The 22,051-nt window shown below is 42.6% G+C and overlaps 1 protein-coding gene across 2 annotated transcripts in view; it reads right to left on the bottom strand.

The window, feature by feature from the left end:
• Nucleotides 1–22,051, bottom strand: part of CDH12 (cadherin 12) — a 671,646-nt gene that overhangs the window by 417,991 nt on the left and 231,604 nt on the right. Inside the window, exon 3 of one of the 2 annotated variants that reach the window (XM_053397110.1) lies at nucleotides 1,780–1,860. The exons of the other annotated variant lie outside the window; for it this stretch is intronic. The gene's annotated coding sequence lies outside the window, so the exon portion shown is untranslated. The remainder of the gene's footprint in view (nucleotides 1–1,779; nucleotides 1,861–22,051) is intronic. 2 annotated transcript variants of the gene reach the window in all.

The raw sequence follows: 22,051 nt of genomic DNA, 5'->3' as shown, positions 1-22,051 counted from the left end.
CCGGTATATAAAAACATAATAAAACATTAAACATTAATAAAACTTCCCTATACTGTGCTGCCTTCAGGTGTATTCTAAAGGTTGTATAGCTGCTTTTCCCATTGGCTCAGGTGGCACGAAACTCTGACATTTCTCTGATGAAAATAGGGACATCCAAAGGAAAAGTGGGACATTCCATGATGAAATCAGAAGCTGGGATGGGTTTCATAATTCTGGGACTGTCCCTGGAAAATAGGGACACTTGGAGGATCTGTGGGAGAGGTTGCATGGGAAGGAGGAATCTCTGTCACAACGTAGTATTCAACTATTTGAGTGTGTAAATATAGTGTGTGAAAGTAGTAGCTAGTCAGTGATAAGGACAATTAAGTCTCCCTGATTTCAATGAAAGAAAAGCATACGCTTAATATTCCAGCTGAAATAAATTCAGCTTAAAAGTGTGGCTAGATCGTGTCCTTCATGTTTATTTCATTTTCATTTTCACCTTATTTTTCTCTTGACACATCAGATTTTTATCAGTACTGATCACATTCTGAGAGAAAATCAAAGAATTTCTGTGCTTGCCATAGAAGGAGACACTAGAGAGCAAAACAGCTAACATCTCAACCTCGTCAAGGTCAGCTTTCCGCCGCATGCAAACATCTATACGGCACTAAATTCCCAGCAGGGGGAAGGAAAGGATTTGAGTGAGTAAATAGCTATGATAAAAATGAACACCAATCTCAAGAGTCATCATGAAGGCTGAGCTTAATGGATCACTTGCAAAATAGTGGATATTAAACTGTCTCTGGTGCCTTCTATCAAAGAAATGACAGACAGCTAAGTTTACACAGATTTACCATCAGAATGCATTTCAAACCATGAGTGTTTCTTTTTGCCTTTCACAAGGCTCTGCCCATATTTGACAATTGCTGAGATATTTCCGAGAAGTAAAAGAAGTACATATTCAAATTTTCCCCATTAACTCTATTAATGCTAGATGGAAACATTTCCTCAGTAATATGAAATAAGCACTTTGATAAAGACAGATTTGTCTTTTCCTGGGATTCACAGGATTTCAGTTTTCACTTGATAACAATGAAGGGTGAAATTGTTAAATCAGATATTTTTTGACTCAACAGAATTTCTCTCCTCCTTTTAGACAAATCACCTTCCTCCTAACTGGAGTTTGACAGCCATAAGTACAATGATCAACTACGTCCCATAATTTCTTAAGTAGATAAATAATACATACAATTGTTGTCTGATGTTTGAACAAGGAAATGAACTTGGAAGTTTTCTATTGTCAGTTTACGTAATCTACTGACATGATATCTGTCACACTGATATCATGTGCAAAGCCTGTCTCCAACATCAGGTACTAAGTTCACATAGCAGAAGAATTCATTTATGCAAAAGTCTCATGCAGTTTAGATTTCCACATGATAGTTGTCATATGGTGAACGTATAGGAATATGCAGAACTCCCCATTTCCAAGGAAATGAAAATAGGTGTATTAAGACTTTTTGTTCCCCATAATCCCTTGGCTGTAAGAATGGGCCAGGAATCCAGTTCCAATGGACCTTGGTATATATTTGTGAATTTGACCGCCTGGAGCAGAAACCTAGCAGCAAACTGCATTTCCATCCACAATATTTTATGACTATTGCCCAATAGATTATATTGCCTGGGGGACAAACAAGGACAGTAGTAGCAGCGGGCAAACTGTAGTGGAAGTGCTCCAAGTTAAAAACATCATTTCACCCCCTCCAATAAGTATATAATTTTGGAGATTAAACTTACCTGTTTTGCTCTCTGTCAGAGTCTGAAGATCCAAAGGCAACCATTAACACCCTAACTTTATTGAAATGAATTGGGCTGGGGCTGGAAGGGACAGAGGACATGGAATGAGAGTGAGCATACTTTTAAGGAATCTGGAGAAAGCATATCCTGTTCTACTTCCCTTCCAGCCCCTGGCTCCTATGACAACGAGTCATCTAATCAGCCAACTTTTTGGTTATGTGTATAAAATGTGAGCTCACAATTGTAACTCTTCACATTTTAATGGAATCAGTAGCGGTAGTGAGGAGTTGCAGAAAGATGGGAATTTGGGGGGGGGGAATTTAGATGTTTAGTACATTACATCACCACCTGGGTCTTCCTCGCAAGCAATGACATTCGATTCTGCCTCATATTTTCATTTCGGCAGCTCCAAGATTAAAGTATTGGCAAGTGCCATGTTTTTCTAAGAGATGGAATATTTGCAGACGTCACTAAAATGGTGCCCTTCCTCTGTTGTTAGGCTACGCACCCCATCAGCCCCAGTCAGCAAGGCCAGTGATCCAGGATTATAGGAGTTGTAGACTAACAACTGGCCCATGACACAAGGAAGCATGAGCATCTTAAGAGCAACAGAACATACCATGGAATGAGCAATGCTAGGCATATCATTATAAGACTAAAGAACTAACAAATGGATATGACAAAGATCAAAAGTTATGGAGCTAGTGGGAAAGGCCCACTTAACATGGACATATGGCAAGAGATGACTCAGATTGATGGAATGAAGCAATGTTAGTGTGGAGACCCTACAATTTTAAAAGGTCTAGGGGATGTCCATCTATGCAATGGGTGGATGATCTGAAACTAACAGTAGGACTTACATGGATGCAGCAAGTAAACCCAAGAGAATGCTGGAGGTGTCTATTGGAGGAGGAGGAAAAGGAGGACTTAGCTAACAACAACAACAAGGCACCATGTTGACTAGCTTTAGGATTCTGCATGTCTCAGTGGCCATGCACTGACGCTCCTGGGCCTGGTGGATGAAGCACCCAGGAGTGACTAGGACCCACTTCCAGGTCAGTTAAAACAGCACTGAAAACTGTTAACGTCATGATTCTTAAAAACAAACAAACCCACATGTATATTCAAGAACACTTAGAGCTTCAGCTATGTATACTGACATAGCTGGTACGCCCAGCTGCCTAAGTGCAGGTGTCGTGGATCATGCACAAAGGCTATTGTTCTCCAAAATAAATTGTGTTAAACTGAGTAGGACTTCTTGAATATTTTTTTATCAATCATAGCTGCAACTAGGAGGCCACCATCAGGGCGTGAATAAGCACAGGGTTCTTTGGATGAAGAGCAGCCCAATAAAATATTATGTGCTTTGCAACCTCAGCTTCACAAAGACCAGAAACTTGCAGCCCAAACTCATTCTGTTTTTAAAAATCTCATACAATCCCTCAAATCTCTTTTCAGCTGCCAAGACTGGCATGAGAACACAGTTTAATCCGGTTTTCTGAAGCTCATATAACAAACCATTAGAAAAACATTAGCGATTCTCTGTCTGGATACAAAACAAACAGCAAATTTCATTCTGATTGATTTCTTTATCATGAAGAACAGTAAATTTTCCTTCCTCTCAGCTGTAGCTAAAGGAAAACAGTTATTTTACAGAAGGGTGAATTCATCCCCCCTTTAAAAAAAAAACAAAAACCCAGCAACTTCTGCATAAGAAGAATTGGGCATAGAACTTTTGAGGTGAGCAATGCTGCCAAGGCAAGCATTTCTGTTACTTTAAGCAGGGAGAAAACTGGATGTTCCAGATCTCTCAGTTGTTGTCATCTCCTGAAACAGAGAGGGAGATTTGTGCTTAGCTTGCACAGTTGGCAGATAGTTGGTCAGGGACACAAACAAAACAAAGTGCTCTTCAGCCCACAGTAGATGACCCAGACAATTGGCCTCCACAAAACCTCCCTCTTCCAGGTAGGCTTCCAAGCAGATCAGCAAGGCATAGTTCTGCCTATTGCCTTAAATCATAGTGTAATCATTGGTTTGTTGTTGTTATTTTCACTTTGTATTTTGTGGGCTCTCCTTTCCTGGAGGTTTTTAAGCAGAGGTTGGGTGGCCACCTGGCATGGATGCTTTAGTTGAGATCCCTGCACTGCAGGAGATTGGACCAGATGACCATCATGGTTCCTTCCGACACTACAATTCTATGATTCTACGCCCCTGAAGCACCCTTCAGAGACCCAACCTGAATATATATTTCAGACGTTTAAAAATGCACACTACAGGCAGCAGTACCATCAACATGTACCACACGGGCGATGCAGAATCCTTTTTGTGATGGGGTGGCCAGATTTGCTGTCTGTATTCAAAATCCTCAGGAGTATGTGTGGTGATCACACAGGGTCCCCGGACGTTTAACGGTCTATTGATCCCTGTGCCACCACTGTGCTCACTTCCCCGCTGCCACCAACCAGTTACCCTCTGGTAAAACACTGAGTCCAGTCAGTTGTTAAAAATGAACCAAAAAAAACCCCAAGTTTATTTTACAAACATTAACAAGTTTATGGTTTCTCAGATAATATTCTTAACTTTTGTTTCTTTACCAGGCTATACCTTCCTAATACCTTCTGACTGATTATCTCAACTGTTTGACTGACTCCTCTTCACAAATTCTCTCACTCTCTCACACCAGACTAGGCCAACCCACAGACTTATCTTCTCTGTCCCTTCTAACTCCAGACTGTCTTCTCAACAACTCTAACTCACTCCAACTAACTAAAAAACCTCTGTGCTTAAACCTTATGCACAGCTAACTCTGCCCCCTGAGTTCCCATTGGTTAGTCATTTTACAATTAGTTAACCCTTTCCCTATGAACCCAGTATGATGTCACACACATAGGAGAGCAAACGCCACAGTATGGGCCAGGACCAGCATGCAGAAAGGAATTGTGCAGACAAGCTGTTCCTATTATTACCTCTCCTCTATCTCTTCTACTGCCTTCCAAGGGTTGAGGAAGCCCAAGGTGACCTGAACACATAAATCCTGCTTTGCTACTCTTTAGAAATGGCCAACTTTAATGTAGCTAATCTTGCTTCTAGTGGGGAAGAGCTGTGCAGTTTTAATGGATCTCACAGTCTTACTGTGTAAGTCAGGCTGCTCTGGAAAACCTTGCTCCTTTCATCCTGTGGCAGTGCCAGCCATTGATAAGAGAGATTACTTAAAGGTTAGATTGGGAAGATAATATACTGGGCTAGGGCTTTTCATTCATTCACACACACACACACACACACACACACACACACACACACACACATATATTGATTGATTGATTGATTGATTGATTAACTAGTGTGCTTCCTCTGAAGAAAACCAGAGGTTCTAAAAAGTGACCATTCTGTCACATTGGTCTTCATTTTCAATGTGTCTCTAAGGGTTAAAAGGCTATATTGCTTCACCGAAAAAGCTATTTTTACGATGATGATGCTGAAAAAAGGAAAGATGGGATGTGGGGAGAGCGGGTGGGATTCCCAGCCAGAATGGCTTTTAGAAAGATTTAGACCAAGATGTCTGAATAAACTGATTCGAGGAATGAAAGCAGAAAAGACTGGAGGAAAGATAATCTGTGAGTAATTTGAAAATAAAAAGTGATATAAAAAGAGCCTTTTATTTATTATGAATGTCTTCCATAGCGAGTGCTGACATTCTGCTGAGAAAAGTGAAAATGCTTTTGAAGACACCAAGCAGATAAGATCCCCATATACATATATATATATATATATATATATATATATGAATGAGAGAACAAACCACTTGGCTGTCTGGAAAGAGCTTGCTCTTACATATTATTTCCCCTATTTTCTAGCATATAAGTGACAGCATAAGGGAGCACAAATAGAACAATCACTTCTCTAATAATGCTGTCTCATGTACGAAATATACTGATATTTAAGGTCCCAAACTGTGTGTTCATTTAATGCCTTTCAGAGGCACTGTCTTTTCCATAAATTGTACCCTTAAACCATCACTTAAAAGTCTGTATGTTTGGGGTTTAAGCATATGCAATACATCTGAACATAATTTTAAATAAGAAATGTAAATAATGGGTGGTATTCAGCTAGGTTTTTACTCAGAGTAGACTCACTGAAACGAAAGAACATGACTAAGTTGGGTCCACTCGCAATAAAATTTGGTGGAATATCATTGTGTTTGTGTATAAAATTATAATTTATCTGAATAGCTGAGTATGAGTTTCAGCATTCTAACTTAAAAGCCAGATATTGGATTTTGGGACGATATCCACCGGAATGTGTGAAACTAGCTCCTTTATTTCTGCGGATATTTCCACTTCCCTGCACACTGGCATGGCAAGTTCAGGACATCTGCAAAAACAACTATGCTGTCTTTTCCAGTGCAGATCTGCATCACTGTAGCATATCACACACATATTGTTTAATTGCACATCATGTTCTCCATTTGAATTCACAACCATGTTTTTAAGCAATAAGAACGCTGTATCCTGGCTCTTATTCAATCAGAGACAAATTGTGCAAATGATAAAGGTAGAACTCAGGAAAAGAACAAAGATGGCCAGTGTGGTCATTTCTCATTAGCGTTGTATTATTTTGAGCAAGGTAAACAAAATAGGATATAGCAAGGATCTTAACAGGAAAGAAACAACAGATCAAATGAATATAGGTGCTAGGACAAATTACTCATCTAGAAAACCTCCTCCCTTTTCCATTCGGGATGCGTTGACTCAGAATTGTACAAAATCTCCATACCTCCAAAAAAAGGGAGAGAGAAGAGTATATTTGTACTGGATGAAGAATAGTACCATGCTGGTCCTTGACAGTGTAGAGTAAAAAGGGGCTTTATGTTGGATCTCTGAGAGCTTTAGCAAACCACTGAAGTGATGGTCACTAACTTGGATAGCTTTAAAGGGGGCTCAGTCAAATTCATGGAGGATAAGGCTACTAGTCAATATAGTTGTATTACCTCCAATATATGACGCGGTATGCTGAACACAATTGTGAGCCATCACGAACAACAGAGCACTACTGCCTGCCGGCTTGCCCCAGTCCCCAGGCAGAATGCTAGATTAGATAGATCTGTGTGATCTAGCAATGGCACTTCTTATGAATGGCCAAATATCACCCAATCTGGGCCTGGATCTTAGCCCAGGTCTATCCAGCTCTAATCCAAAACTCATGCCAGATCTCAACAGGGCATTAACAATTCAGTCATACACATAGCAGAGATAGCAACATGATTGGTGACCTTTTGTTTCCATGCCTCATGGGTGCAACACCCATGCATTTAGAAATAGGGAAACAGAACTGACCTTGAAGCAGTCTCAGAAATGTGACATGGGATCCACAGTAAGAGAGAGTCATATTCAGAGGCACACAAAACAGCATAAACACTATAGCCAGTGGTTCTCCCAAGCCAGTGATAAAGCGCTAAAATATGAGTTTGGGCTGTTAATAGTAGTGGGATTAAAGGCATGAAAGATTTCTAGAAGGACTGTAGCAGAGAAAATGGGATAACTATCTGGTGTCAATAACAAAGGTGAAAAATAACCACTTGGTATCTTTTGCTTAAGAGAAAGAAAGAAAGAAAGAAAGAAACAGCCAGGGGATGCATGTATTAATAAAAGCAGATAAAAGGAAAAGGAAACACTTCTGATTTATTGGTAGAAACATCCGCACAATATTTTCAAAGGATGTAGCAGCACATTAATCTCCACTGCCACCTTCGGCATGTAATTCTAGCCAAACCCATTTGGTCCTCATCAGCATGTGTGGGCAATTCACAATATGACTTACCATGTTTCAGAGAGCACTAGAAAAGTTTTCTGAATACTTGGTTGTGTTTCCATGCATTTTGTTTTTGGTTTTTTAACATTTTGTTTTGAAGGATATCTAGACCAAGAACACTAACTTGAGAAATGACAAAGATAAGCTCTCCTCTAGGGAATACACGTTGCTTCTAATAAAACATGTAGACTGTCTGAAGGGGAAAGGCTGCTCTGAGACTCTTAAGTAGTGCACAATTTTCTGAATCTGGTTGATAAAAAAAGCAAATACTGAGTTAAAAGTCATTTGAAGGGTAAATATCCATAACCAGCCAATTTGCAACACATTTCCTATTAGAAGCAATTCAGCGTATTATGTCCCGGTCACAGTGCCCATGCTTAGGCTATAACTAAGGTGTTATGAACAAACTTGGGCAAACAATGATATGGGTTAGGAATGGCCACAACGTTATTGATTCCAAATGTAGGTGGATTTTGGCTCAGGCATTGGGTGTATATCCATTTCAGCCTCCTGCCGGAGGGCTGAAACTTCTGACAGAGTTGTGCCAAGGATTATGGCCTCCCCAAGATACCAATCTACCAAGATGACCATCTGTAGGCTGCCGCTGGAAGCTCTATGGCCCGTCTGCCCCACATTTGGCTTCTGGATAGAGACTTCCACCAAGACCCCTGGTCTGGGCCTGGATGATGTACCACTTCACCCAAAAGCTTGGTGGCTAGGATTTCACCAAATGCCTGAACCTCTCTGACCAAGATGACTGAGTATCTGGAAACCAAGCCTTATGAGGAACAGTTGAGGGAGTTGGGTATGTTAAGCCTGGAAAAGAGGAGACTGAGATGAGATATGATAGCCATCTTCAAATATCTCAAGAGCTGTCACATGGAAGATGGAGCGATCATGCTTTCTCCTGCTCCAGAGGGCAGGTCCCAAACCAATGGATTCAAGTTACAAGAAAGGTATTCCAACTAAACACCAGGAAGAACTTTCTGACCAAGTGGAATGGTTTCTCTCATGAGATGATGGACTCTCCTTCCTTGAAGGTTTTTAATCAGAAGCTGCATGGCCATCTGTCATGAATGCTGTGACTGAGGTTCCTGCATTTCTGGGGGTTGGACAAGTATTTGGGGTCCTTTCCAAGTGTACAGTTCTATGATTCTATGATTCTATATATCCACAATTAGTATACTGTATTGACTCTTTGGATTTCAAAATGACTGTGGATACCAGGCATGGGATCATAGCAATATCTGCTCCTTTTATACCAAATGCTAAGCATGCATGTGCCAAAAGTGCAGAAGATCGGCAGTTCATATGGGTACTAGGTGTGACTTTTCATTTTCTACATGGAAGGTTTGTGGCTTGCATTTTCCTGGCACATTCCCTAGGCTAGGTGCAGTGTTCATGAACATTTCATGACATCACAGTAACACAGCCAAAGGCCAGAGCAAGGTTTCATCAAACTGACACATTTGTCGGTCCCTATATGCAACATAATCTTATACATGTTTACTTGGGGAAAATATCTCACTAACTTTATCATAACATACTCACAGATAAGTGTTTTAGAACTGCAGCCTGCAATGGCAAGTAGGATTCAATTCCTATATGAAGGGCTGGGTCACTGTATCAGGAGGTTTTTAACGCTGGATGTTTTTATGATGTTTTTAGATATGCTGTAAGCCGCCCAGAGTGGCTGGGGAAACCCAGCCAGATGTGCAGGGTATAAATAATAAATTATTATTATCATTATTAAGAAAATTAGCCCATACCACATTACCACAATTGGAAGACTAAAGGATGCCTTGAATTATTCCCTTCCCTTCCCTTTAATTTCCAGAGCTAATCATTCTTACCATTGCATCACCGTTTTTGCTAATCAGTGTTTTCAAATTGCAAGCTTATAACCAGGTTTGCAAAATGGTCTGGAGTTCTCCATGGTTACCAATAATACCAAGGCCAACATCATGATAATCACTTCCCAAAAAGTGAAAGGAAGGGGGAAATCTACGTGCAACAGGAGTCGTGGGGATAAGATTGGAGGAAAAAGGAAGTATGAGTGTCACACATGCACCTGCGTGCCTAGCTATGGTAAGGAGATTAGGCAGTATTATGGCTGCTGCATCTGTCCACTGTGGTCCAGATGGAAAACTTACAGAAGAATTCGTGTGCAACACATGCAACACAGAGCAGAACAATGCACCTTCATTTCTCAAATTTGACAATCACTTAATTTTGAAGAGACACAGTATGCAAGATTTACATGCTTCTTATCTGAGCCAAGTTGATCTAAAATTATATGTTTTGCACGAAACATGTAATTGTGCATAAATGTGCACAGCATCAGGTAATTTATCACAGTTCCTCCTAGCTACTCTCCTGCTATTTTACTTTGGGGGGAAATATGGATGCAGGCTATAAAGTAGTTTTGCATCCTTATTTGGAAACATTCTGACACCTCAAGTAGAGAGCGTGGGGGCACATCAGGCGTCATGCTGTGAATTAAAAGGTATCGTTCCCCACCCATCCATGTGTTCTGCTGCTTCATTGAACAAATGAACCAGCAGTGCATCTGGCAAAATGATATTCTGCACAAACCTTTCCGAACCGGTTTTCTCTGACTTCCAAACACCTGATAGTAAATAATCCAATTCCTCAAAAATGCATGCCCAGCACCAGTAAAGAGAAAGTGGAGTCAGTCGCCACAGCACACTTAATTTATCCAGGAAGTGTAGACAGGCAATAAAAAGGCCATGAAATAATCTAGATGGTATCGATTACGAGGTCTGTTCTTACCTCCTTCAAATTCATTTCCCATAGATTTTCCAAAACATCATCTAGGAAACTTCCTATGCTCATCTCCTATTTCTTCTGCTGTTTACAGCAATTAGCATCATGGGACTGTGTGGCAAATGCAGACTGGATATGCCTACCAAATATTCTGTTTAGGTAAGTAAAACAGGAGAGGCAGGTGTATTTTATTTTATTTTAAATCACCAAATTTGAACTATCAGATGTGCATCATGCCTTTTCTCTGTTTCATTCCTTAAACTTCATTTGTCATCTCTTGGCTTAACTGGTTTTAATACTGTATTTTTCTATTATTGCAATTTACCCTAGGACCTTATGGTGAAAGGTAGGTAAGGAATTCAATCAATCATCGTCATCATTATCAATGCTAATTTGTTTTAACAATTCATATACCACGTGACCACAATAGTCTCCAAGCAGTGCACAGAAAAATCCAATGCAGAAAAGTTAAAAGTCAGTCAAAATGATAAAGTCAGGCTTTCATTTAAATGGCTGCTGGAAGAAAAAGGTCTTCAGTAATAATGGGTCGCGTCCAATGTTACTCATTGGCAAAATACTAATGGGATGGACTCAATGTTAAACCTACGGAGAATAAACACAGTGAAAGTAATGGACATTGATTTCAATGGGTCTACTCTGAGCAAGACTTAGTTGGCTATAACCCAGTAGCGAACTAAGGCCAAGATAATATTTCCCCTCTCCTGGAACTATTTCACTGAACCATTCATTCCCCATCAAAGGGTTTGGGATAAAACATGGATTTTCCAAATGAACATTTAGGACTGTTCAGCCTCTGCAACACATCTGTTTATTCGCCTTGGGTGCACACAACTTACACAGTGATTGTTCAGTGTGTGCTTCTTCAGGGATTGCATTCAGCTGTTTGACAGTGGAACGGTCTCCCTCGGGAGGTTGTGGACTCTCCTTCCTTGGAGGCTGTTAAGCAGAGGTTGGATGTCCATCTGGCATGGATGCTTTAGTTGAGATTCCTGCATTGCAGAGGCTTGGGCTGGATGACTCTCGGGGTCCCTTACAACTCTACGACTCTATGGAAGGGGGTGAAAGTGCCTGCAAACAACCATCTTTGTTGTTGTTGTTGTTGTTTAGTCATTTAGTCGTGTCCAACTCTTCATGACCCCATGGACCAGAGCATGCCAAGCACTCCTGTCTTCTACTGCCTCCCGCAGTTTGGTCAAACTCATGTTGGTATCTTCAAAAACACTGTCCAACCATATCGTCCTCTGTCGTCCCCTTCTCCTTGTGCCCTCAATCTTTCCCAGCATCAGGGTCTTTTCCAGGGAGTCTTCTCTTCTCATGAGGTGGCCAAAGTATTGGAGCCTCAGCTTCACAATCTGTCCTTCCAGTGAGCACTCAGGGCTGATTTCCTTAACCATTTTACTTATGCCAGAAGCTCTGCCCTGATTTCGTTTGCCCTCAGTGATATCAATGAGTAGCCAGGTTCGATCGCCTACCTAGTACCATTGCATCATATTCAATATGTGATCCCTCGTGGGGCTGCAAGAGAAAGAAGCTCTTTAAAGAAGGCCCTTTACTATGAAAGAGCCACAGAATGCTGCAGGGAGAGGAATTAATGACAGCAAACAGGATTTTAAAAGGAAGCTTCAGGAAATCTCCTTCCTTCAATCTCTATTTTTAAAAAATAAATAAATAAATGCTGAATTTGGTCCAGCCGTAAGTGGTGGTACAGTGGTACCTCGGTTTAAGAACAGCCCTGTTTACGAACTACAGTGGTACCTCAGGTTACATACGCTTCAGGTTACAGACCCCACTAACCCAGAAATAGTACCTTGGGTTAAGAACTTTGCTTCAGGATGAGAACAGAAATCGTGCTCCGGCGGCGCAGCAGCAGCAGGAGGCCCCATTAGCTAAAGTGGTGCTTCAGGTTAAGAACAGTTTCAGGTTAAGAATGGACCTCCGGAACGAATTAAGTTCTGAACCCGAGGTACCACTGTATTTGGTTTAAGAACTCCGCAAAACTGAAAGTAGTGTCCCAGTTTGCGAACTTTACCTCAGTCTAAGAACAGAACAGTTACCTCTGTTACCTCAATCTAAGAACAGTGGAAGGGCACCAGCGGCGGGAGGCCTCATTAGGGAAAGCGCGCCTTGGTTTAAGAGCGGTTTCGGTTTAAGAACCAACTTCCGGAACGGATTCAGTTCATAAACCGAGGTACCACTGTATATCCTCTTGCTTATTCAGGACTGAAGAGCCTAGCATGATCACATGCTCAGCCAGCAGGTGGTGCATAAGCCTAGCTCTAATTTAAAGAAAGGATCTGTATGCTGTACCACTTTTCCCAGGCCCACATCTGAAGGGGAAGGATGTGTCCTGCTTGGCTTTTGTGGTTTTGCAGCTAATTACTACAGGGTTGTTGTTTTGTTGCTCTTGTGTTTTTGTTTTGTTTTGGTTTTTTTACACACAATGGGAAAGCAAAGCAAAATCACGAGCATGTTCAGCACTTCTGAAAATTGCAAAACACACAATGAATAATCTCCTTTCGTACCTATATATGTTACTGATTTGGATTGGGTTGCTTGCTGTTTATTGCACGGCTGTTTCAGAGCTTAAGGGTCTCTGTTCAGTGCTATTCCAAATCCTACTACAGTTTGCACTTATAACATGCACCTCGCTGGGTTTTGTTGCTGGTGCTGCTGTTTTCTGAAGAGTGACCATAAAAATAGGGATTGCGGATATACTATCACAAAGCTAGAGCTGTGTGCCATTTTTTTTTTCTTTTTAGAAGAAATGGGCGGATTGGGAGTAGACTTTTATTCTTTACCTCGTCCTCAGCACAATGTTACAGTGTCCCAGCTGCACAGTAACTGTTTGTGATCCACGGAGCTGTTTTAGTCAGTTTCTTTTATTATTCAGAGGCCAAGCCATCTTCTATTTATCTTACAATGCCATTTCTCTAAAGAATTCAGCACAGCAAATGAAGAAAATAATACATAATGGTTTATAGCCTGAAGAATTCAATCTTGTGGCGGTAAGGATGGAACAGCATCCATGGAAGATAGTATTAAAAAATAAAATGAAGAAAGAATTTTTTATCACACACACACACATACACAGCCTCCCTCTTGCTCCTGTCATTTTGAATGCTCTAGGGGTGCGCTGTGGGTTAAACCACAGAGCCTAGGACTTGCCAATCAGAAGGTCAGTGGTTTGAATCCCCGCGACAAGGTAAGCTCCCGATGCTCAGTCCTTGCTCCTGCCAACCTAGCAGTTCGAAAGCACATCAAAGTGCAAGTAGATAAATAGGTATCGCTCCGGCAGGAAGGTAAACAGCGTTTCCATGCACTACTCTGGTTCGCCAGAAGCGGCTTAGTCATGCTGGCCACATGACCCGGAAGCTGTACGCCGGCTCCCTCGGCCAATAAAGCGAGATAAGCGCAGCAATTCCAGAGTCAGCCACGACTGGACCTAATGGTCAGGGCTCCCTTTACCTTTACCTTTAGGGGGCAATCCTATGCACAAGAAGCTAGTGTAAAGTAAACCAGTGTAAGTTATAGTAGCATAGTGCAAAGTTACACACATCCCGGTTGAGCATCCCACCCTGCTATTCTGCCTAGGCCTGACAGAGGGAAAATAAGGCTTTAAAATAGTGTTCTATCCATGGAAAGAAGGAGAAGTCCCAGCAACGGAAGAATGGATACAAAACCTTATGGAATATGCAGAAATGGCAAAACTTACTGGAAGAATAAGAAATCAAGATAGCAAACTTTTTAAAAAAGAAAGGAAATGGTTTATTGAATATTTACAGATAAATTGTAAACAGATAAAAAAATGGAAGGATTATTGTAAAACCCTGCAGTTTCGTAAGAGTATATATTTAAAGAAGATGAATAAATTAACAAATTAAGTTAATTTGGATAGGCAGAAGGTATTAAAAATAAATGTAAGGAACCGCAGAAAGTGGGTGAAGGACGTCAAATTTTAAAATGTCAAAATGATTATAAAATCAGTGAAAGGTATAAATTTGAAAAGTATAAATATTTTTTTAAAAAATAAAATAAAAATAAAATAGTGTTCTATTTTGAGGATTAATAGGATCACCCATCTAATCTTGTCAACTGTTTACTGGTCCTGTCCTGATGGGGGAATGAATGAATGAATGCATTATTTATTTATTTATTTATTTATTTATTTATTTATTTAAATTTAATTTATTTATTTCAGATAGATGGCCAGTTCTTCGAGTGCTCAAGGCAGCTAACAACCAACATTCCTCAAATGAAAATATGGACATTTCTTACCTCCCGACACAAACTGACCCTACTCTACCCCCCTATTTTTTGTCATCTCCCCCACATCGCACTTCATATCAGAAGGAGGACATGTGCCACCACTACACCAAAAGGACACAGCACACACACCCTCCATCATCCTGAGAAAACCCCTTAAACCCAATTTTATCGTATTTGATTCTGTGGTAGATTTACAAAAAGAAAAACAAACACCAATAAATATATCTTAGAAAGGGGCAAGATTAGCCGTGGATACACAAAGCATTTATTTATTTATTTATTAATTATTATTATTATTATTATTATTATTATTATTATTATTATTATTATTTGTACCTCACCCATCTGGCTGGGCTTCCCCAGCCACTCTGGGCAGCTTCCAACAAAATATTAAAACACAGTAATGCATCAAACATTAAAAGCTTCCCTAAACAAGGCTGCCTTCAGATGTCTTCTAAAAGTCTGGTAGTTGTTGTTCTCTTTGACATCTGGTGGGAGGGCGTTCCACTTGGTGGGTGTCACTACCAAGAAGGCCCTCTACCTGGTTCCCTGTAACTTGGCTTCTCGCAGCGGGGGAACTGCCAGAAGGCCATCGGCACTGCACCTCAGCATCCCGGCAGAACCATGGGAGTGGAGACGCTCCTTCAGATATACTGGACCAAGAATGTTTAGGGCTTTAAAGGTCAGCACCAACACTTTGAATTGTGCTCGGAAACGTACTGGGAGCCAATGCAGATCTTTCAAGACCAATGTTATGTGGTCTTGGAGGCCACTCCCAGTCACCAGTCTAGCTGCCGCATTCTGGATTAGTTGTAGTTTCTGGGTCACCTTCAAAGTTAGCCCCACACAGAATGCATTGTAGTAGTCCAAGCGAGAGATAACCAGAGCATGCACCACTCTGGCAAGGCAGTCCACAGGCAGGTAGGGTCTCAGCCTGCATACTAGATGGAGCTGGTAAACAGTTGTCCTGGACACAGAACTGACCTGCGCCTCCATGGACAGCTGCGAGTCCAAAATGACACCCAGGCTGCCCAGCAAAGCAAGGCAAAAAGCAAGGAAAGCAAAGCTCTTTGAGCTCTGTTCCCCCTTTCTTCCTCCTGCCTGGGGTGACCTTGCCCTGTGTCTGAGACTCAGAGCTGGAGAATCACGTGAGACAGGGGTGGAGGAAGGGAGTGCGGTGGGTGCGGTTTGCCCAGGGTGGCACGACTGGGTGTGTGTGAAAAAATGCCAGATGGCACTCACCGCGGGGCCTGCAGTGCGCCCGAGCCACGTGTCTCTCCTGGGAGAGATGCTGTGGCTTGGGTGCATGCAGGCTCTGCACTGTCCAAAGGGTCCACCTGCTGCCTCTCCCCCAGCTGTAGGGCGGCTAAGTGGGAGGAGGCAGACAGACTCTAGAGGCCCCATGGTGCACCCTGCCCCTATGGGCAGCTCGCACCTCCCCAGGCACCTGAGTGGCTTCCTCTGCCGCTGACATGAGACTGGGCCTTGGAAGCTGCGGTTGCAGGTTCTCCTCCTCCTCCTCCTCCTCCTCCTCCTCCTCCTCCTCCTCCTTCCTACCCCCCCATATAATTTTTATTAAGTTTTCCTATTTAATTACATCTCATTACACAAATCTATGGCATAAAGTATTGCTCAAACAGAGCATCGACTTCCTTCCCCCCTCTTTCTGTCTTCCAAACACTTTTTTACTAAATTCTCGGATTTCTATAACCACTTTTTTACCTTTGAACTTCTTCTTTTCTATGATAATTACCTCCTTATATGTAAATCAGATCCTTATTTTCACATTACAAAGCATTTCAGTTTAAGCCTACAAACGTTTTCAAATGTTTACAATTTTCTTTCATATAAAGTATAAATTTGCTCCAGTCCTTTTGAAACAGTTCATCTCGCCAATTCTGGATCTTCCCTGTTAGCTTTGCCATCTCCACATAGTCTACCATCTTTATCTGCCAGTCTTCCAGTGTAGGAAGTTCCTGCTGCTTCCATTTCTGGCCCAGGAGTATTCTTGCAGCCGTTGTGGTGTACATAAACAAATTTACATCTTTTTTCTGAATTTCCTTTTCAATTAACCCTAACAAAAATATCTCTGGGGTTTTTTTTTATTAAAATTGTATTTAAAAACCTTTTCCAGCTCATTATATATTGTGTCCCAGAATGCTTTCACCTTGGTACAAGTCCACCACATATGGAGGAAATTTCCCTCTTTCTCTTTACATTTCCAACAACGTCCTCCTCCTTTCCAACTCTCCAGCAGCTGCTATGAGCTGCCCAAGCGAGGAGGTCGGCAGCAGAGGTTATGGAGATGCAATGCTGTGATCCCTCACAATTTCCACTGCCATTAGCTTATGACAAGCACTGGCTCATCCTTCTCCGCTTGGGGCAGGGCTGATGGGGAAAAGAGGGACATTCTGAGATCAAATCAGAAGCCAGGATGGCTTTCACAATTCCAGGGCTGTCCCTGGAAAATAGGGGCACTTGGAGGTTATGCAACCAATAATAAAACAACCCTTGTAGGGCAGCGGCTGAAGAAGGAACAAAAAGGGTTTTCTTGTGTGAGTTTCTTGTGGCTGATTAGCTGCTTTCTCTGTGCAAAGGTCAGAGGGGGCAGGGCTTCTGTTGAGGTAGGGGATTAGCTGTGGGAGGAGCTTGTCAGAGCTTGTAGGGCAGCGGCTGAAGAAGGAACAAAAAGGGTTTTCTTGTGTGAGTTTCTTGTGGCTGATTAGCTGCTTTCTCTGTGCAAAGGTCAGAGGGGGCAGGGCTTCTGTTGAGGTAGGGGATTAGCTGTGGGAGGAGCTTGTCAGAGCTTGTAGGGCAGCGGCTGAAGAAGGAACAAAAAGGGTTTTCTTGTGTGAGTTTCTTGTGGCTGATTAGCTGCTTTCTCTGTGCAAAGGTCAGAGGGGGCAGGGCTTCTGTTGAGGTAGGGGATTAGCTGTGGGAGGAGCTTGTCAGAGCTTGTAGGGCAGCGGCGCGCGCCGCTAGGCGCGCGCAGTTTGATCCATCTTTTAGATTTAGGGGAGCTAGTCTCAAACGTTTGTTGGGGGAGATATAGGTTTATTTGGGGGGATTTATTTGTCCTGTCTTCACACTTTTTATGATGGAGGACCGCTGTAGTCACCCCCAACGACACCTTCTCAAGATGGAGGGTGAGGGAACAGCTGCAGTCGCCTGTGGTTCCTGCGCAATGTTTGCCATCTTGCCAAAGGTTGCAGGCAGCTTTACCTGCAGCAATTGCATGTTGATTGCCCTCTTAAAAGACAAAGTCCAGCAGCTGGAGGAACGTGTAGCTACGCTCCAAAGAATTAGAGAGCTGGAGCTCTTCTTGGAAGCAACAGAGCACACCGTCTCCACCAAGGAGGAGACAGGGGACTCCCCTGAGAAGGAGGCTAGTTCACCAACACAGGAGCCAGATATATGGAGAAACGTGACTCAAAGAAGTAGGAGGCCCAGGGTTCGCTCTGATTGTTTAGAAATACGCAATCGCTTTGAGGTCCTTTCCCCTAGCATGGAAGACGAAGAGCAGACTCCATTTGAGGATCTCTCCCTCATTACAGTCGATCAGGTATATGAAGACGAGCAGCAAAGGCAGTCTTCAGGGAATGTGCAGGCGACCTTGGAACGGACAGCTTACGGAAGAACCCCGACCAGACCTAAGAGGAGGCGTGTAGTGGTGATAGGGGATTCCCTACTGAGGGGAACAGAAGCAGTGATCTGTGGGCCTGACAAGATGTCTCGGGAAGTGTGCTGTCTCCCCGGGGCTAAGATCCAAGATGTAACTGAACGACTGCAAGGAATCATAAAACCCACTGACAAATACCCCTTCCTCTTGGTTCATGTGGGAACCAATGACACTGCAAGCAATAGCCTCCAGAAGATCAAAAGAGATTACGAGGCTCTGGGCAGGAAATTGAAGCAATTAAATGCACAAATTGTCATCTCATCTGTCCTCCCAGTTGAACGACGTGGCCCAGGGAGGGAGGGAAAAATAGTGGAAGTGAACAACTGGCTTCGCAAATGGTGTAAACAGGAACGGTTTGGATTCTTAGATCACGGAATGCAGTTTCTTGAAGATGGACTTCTGGCAAGCGATGGGCTGCACCTCACAACGGTTGGTAGGAATGTTTTTGCAAAAAATCTCAGAAACCTCATCAGGAGGGCTTTAAACTGACTAATGTGGGGGAGGGAGACAGTGCTCCTGAAGGTAGGAGTCTATCAATTGATGAAGATGATCATCCAAATGTCATAGACCGAATGGAGCAAACAGCACGCAGACCTAGTGGTGGGAGGAAAAAATCCTTAAGTAAGAGACACGGGGGAATGATTAATGGACTTCAATGTCTGTACACTAATGCGCAAAGTATGGGAAATAAACAAGATGAGCTTGAGCTCTTGGTACAGCAAACTAAATATGACATAATAGGCATCACTGAAACCTGGTGGGATAAGTCCCACGATTGGAATGTAATAATGGAGGGATACAATCTATTTCAGAGAAACAGACCAGACAAGAAAGGAGGAGGAGTGGCGTTATATGTCAGGGATGTGTATACCTGTGAAGAGATCCAAGATTTAGAACCTCAAAGCCAAAGTGAGAGCATTTGGGTCAAAATTAAGGGAGAGAAGAATAACAGTGACCTCATTGTGGGAGTTTACTATAGATCCCCAAGCCAAACGGAGGACATAGATGATGCCTTCCTGGAACAGATGGCCAAGCATGCAAAAGGAAGGGAGATAGTAGTAATGGGGGACTTCAATTACCCGGATATTTGTTGGATGTCAAACTCAGCCAAGAGCATAAGGTCAAACAGATTCCTCACTGGCCTTGCAGACAACTTCATTGTCCAGAAAGTGGGAGAAGCTACAAGAGGAACAGCCATTTTAGATCTGGTCCTAACCAATGTTGATGACCTGGTTAGTGGGGTAGAAGTGGAAGGATCATTAGGCGCGAGTGATCATGCTCTTCTGAAGTTTACTATACAGCGGAAAGGAGCAGCCAAGCATACTAGGACTCAATTTCTCGACTTTAAGAAAGCCGACTTCATAAAACTTAGGGAAGTGCTGGGTGAGATCCCATGGACAGTAATACTAAAAGGAAAGGGAGTTCATGATGGCTGGGAGTTTGTTAAGAGGGAGATAGTAAAAGCACAACTTCAGGCAATACCAATGAGACGGAAACATGGAAGGTGCCTAAAGAAGCCAGGGTGGCTATCTAAAGAACTTTTAACTGAGTTAAGATTAAAAAAGGATGTGTACAAAAAATGGAAAAGGGGGGAAACCACCAAAGAGGAATTCAAACAAATAGCCAGCACGTGTAGACACAAAGTCAGAAAAGCTAAAGCACAGAATGAACTCAGGCTTGCTAGAGAGGTTAAAAGCAACAAAAAAGGCTTTTATGGGTATGTTCGTAGCAAAAGGAAGAACAAAGAAACAGTGGGGTCACTCAGAGGAGAAGATGGTGAAATGCAAACAGGGGACACAGAAAGGGCTGAACTCCTCAATGCCTTCTTTGCCTCAGTCTTCTCCGATAAAGAAAACAATGCCCGACCTGAAGAATTTGGAGCAAATGATTCAGCAGAGGAAACACAGCCCAGAATAACTAAGGAGATAGTACAAGAATACTTGGCTAGTCTAGATGTATTCAAGTCTCCAGGGCCAGATGAACTGCATCCAAGAGTATTAAAAGAACTGGCAGATGTGATTTCAGAACCACTGGCAGTCATCTTTGAGAATTCCTGGAGAACAGGCGAAGTCCCGGCAGACTGGAGGAGGGCAAATGTTGTCCCTATTTTCAAAAAGGGGAAAAGAGAGGACCCAAATAATTACCGCCCAGTCAGTCTGACATCAATACCAGGGAAGATTCTGGAGCAGATCATTAAGCAAACAGTCTGTGAGCACCTGGAAAGGAATGCTGTGATCACCAATAGTCAGCATGGATTTCTGAAAAATAAGTCATGTCAGACTAACCTGATCTCGTTTTTTGACAGAATTACAAGCCTGGTAGATGAAGGGAACGCAGTGGATGTAGCCTACCTTGATTTCAGCAAGGCATTTGACAAGGTGCCCCATGATATTCTTGTAAAGAAGCTGGTAAAATGCGGTCTTGACTATGCTACCACTCAGTGGATTTGTAACTGGCTGACTGACCGAACCCAAAGGGTGCTCATCAATGGTTCCTCTTCATCCTGGAGAAGAGTGACTAGTGGGGTGCCACAGGGTTCTGTCTTGGGCCCGGTCTTATTCAACATCTTTATCAACGACTTGGATGATGGACTCAAGGGCATCCTGATCAAATTTGCAGATGACACCAAACTGGGAGGGGTGGCTAACACCCCAGAGGACAGGAACACACTTCAAAACGACCTTGACAGATTAGAGAACTGGGCCAAAACAAACAAGATGAATTTTAACAGGGAGAAATGTAAAGTATTGCACTTGGGCAAAAAAAATGAGAGGCACAAATACAAGATGGGTGACACCTGGCTTGAGAGCACTACATGTGAAAAGGATCTAGGAGTCTTGGTTGACCACAAACTTGACATGAGCCAACAGTGTGACGCGGCAGCTAAAAAAACCAATGCAATTCTGGGCTGCATCAATAGGAGTATAGCATCTAGATCAAGGGAAGTAATAGTGCCACTGTATTCTGCTCTGGTCAGACCTCACCTGGAGTACTGTGTCCAGTTCTGGGCACCACAGTTCAAGAAGGACATTGACAAACTGGAACGTGTCCAGAGGAGGGCAACCAAAATGGTCAAAGGCCTGGAAACGATGCCTTATGAGGAACGGCTAAGGGAGCTGGGCATGTTTAGCCTGGAGAAGAGGAGGTTAAGGGGTGATATGATAGCCATGTTCAAATATATAAAAGGATGTCACATAGAGGAGGGAGAAAGGTTGTTTTCTGCTGCTCCAGAGAAGCGGACACGGAGCAATGGATCCAAACTACAAGAAAGAAGATTCCACCTAAACATTAGGAAGAACTTCCTGACAGTAAGAGCTGTTCGACAGTGGAATTTGCTGCCAAGGAGTGTGGTGGAGTCTCCTTCTTTGGAGGTCTTTAAGCAGAGGCTTGACAACCATATGTCAGGAGTGCTCTGATGGTGTTTCCTGCTTGGCAGGGGGTTGGACTCGATGGCCCTTGTGGTCTCTTCCAACTCTATGATTCTATGATTCTATGATTCTATGATTCTATGAACCCAATAAAGCTACTAGAAAGAAACAGTCCTAAGATCAGATGCAATCACCTCAATAAAAATAGCAAGAGGACCCTACCTAGTAGTATGCATTTGAATGGGCTTTGCATGTTTCTTTTTTTGTAGGCCTAGAGAAAGGAATTCAGCCAGACTTCATCTGGTAAATTCTTCCACAGTATTGGGGTAACTAAAGAAAGATC

Source organism: Podarcis raffonei, chromosome 7, assembly GCF_027172205.1.
Source record: "Podarcis raffonei isolate rPodRaf1 chromosome 7, rPodRaf1.pri, whole genome shotgun sequence".
Classification (NCBI taxonomy): Eukaryota; Metazoa; Chordata; class Lepidosauria; order Squamata; family Lacertidae; genus Podarcis; species Podarcis raffonei.
This window is presented reverse-complemented; position numbering and strand designations above follow the sequence as displayed.